We start from the raw sequence: 1,824 nt of genomic DNA on the forward strand, positions 1-1,824 counted from the left end.
ACAGGCAATTGTAAGCCCTTTGGCGCTGGGAACTGAACTCATATCCTCTGGAAGAATAGTAAGCGTTCTTAACCTCTAACCCATTGTACCATCTCTCCAGCCCCTTTGGGAATTTTCTTAACAAACAAGTTCTAATTCTCCATTTTCCAACTCTTCTTCTTTTGTTTTTGTTTTTTGAAAAAGGATTTTTTTTCTGGGTAATTCTGGCTGCCTTAGAACTCACTTTGTAGACCAGGTTGGCCTCAAACTCACAGAAATCCACCCACCTTTTTCTCCTGAGTGCTGGAATTAAAGGCAAGAGCCACCATGCCTGGCTTCATTTTGCACTTCTGTAATTATTAAAAATTTTTAATGTTAATTTTTTAAAATCCAAGAGTAACTTTTTATTAGCAGCATGCTTCTTATTTGTTAGCTATTATGTTGAATTCTGTAGGCACACAGACCATTAGGACAAGCGTCAGCATATGAGAAATGGAAGAGCCTCGAGCTGTAAGGGAAGAGGCTGGGTTTACTCTAGTACTGATGAGTCTTTACTATTTTTTCTTTTTTAAAATTAATTTAAAACTTAGTATACAAAATAGTAAGTTTCTTAATAGCATTTCCATAGTATGTGTTCTCATTCTTTGTTATAACTCAACATTTTTTGTTGGGGGGCAGGGTCTCTTTATGTAGCCCTGGCTATGTTGGAACTCAAAGGTCTGCTTACATCTGCCTCTTTGGTGCTGGGTTCAGAGGCATTCACCACTATGCCTAGCTAAACAGGGCCATTTTATTTATCCATTTGTTTACTTGAGACAGAGTCTGTTATGTAGCTCTGGCTATCCTGGGACTCAATATGTCAAACAAGCTGGCCTCGAACTCACAGAGATCCTCTTGCCTCTGCCTCCCAAGTGCTGGGATTAGAGACAAGTGCCACCATGTCTGACCTGAATCCTCACCATCATCTTTCTCTTCTTCTTCATGTTGATATCTGCACAGTAGTATGCTTACCATTTGTTGAATGAAAACATAAAATAGTTTACAACAGAGGGGTTGGAGACGTAGCTGAGTGACAGAATACTCGCTTAGTGTGTGAGAAAGAGGTCCTAGAAGGTCCTTTGCAGGAAAACAGTTTATATCTTTCTCTGTTTGTTTGACAGAGGTCTAGCTTTGCCTGTCCTACAAGTTACTATGTAGAACAGGCTGTCTTCAAACTGCATCGATCCCCTTGCCTCTTCAGGAGGGCTGGGTTGGTGAGCTCACTGCTTAAGCAAAAAGGTATTTTCCTTATTTGCTTATTTAAAAAATTCAGATATTTTGTACAGTTTTATCAGAATCTGGCTTTTAGGCCAAGCCTAATGATTCTCTTTTTTCCTTCAGAGGTACACTGAATTTCCAAAATAAGCCCATTTGTCATTTTCTTTCTTAAATGGTAGGAGGGAACTGAAGTTTTCAGTGGTTGTGAATCACATGGGTGCTGAGAACTGAATCCAGATTCTCTGCCAGAGTAGCCAGGCGGTGGCGGTCCATGCCTTTAATCCCTGCACTCGGGGAGCAGAAGCAGGCAGATCTCTGTGAGTTCAAGGCCAGCCTAGTCAACAGAATGAGTTCCAGGAGAGGCTCCAAAGTTACACAAAGAAAAAAGAAAGAAAGAAAAAGGTAGCAAGTATGCTTAACCACTGAGCCCCCATGCCCAGCTTTTAAATATTTATTTATTTATTTATTTATTTATTTATTTATTTATTTATTTATTATGTATACAATATTCTTTCTGCGTGTATGCCTGCAGGCCAGAAGAGGGGACCAGACCTCATTACAGATGGTTGTGAGCCACCATGTGGTTGC

Source organism: Microtus ochrogaster, chromosome 8 (genome assembly GCF_000317375.1).
Source record: "Microtus ochrogaster isolate Prairie Vole_2 chromosome 8, MicOch1.0, whole genome shotgun sequence".
NCBI classification, from domain to species: Eukaryota; Metazoa; Chordata; class Mammalia; order Rodentia; family Cricetidae; genus Microtus; species Microtus ochrogaster.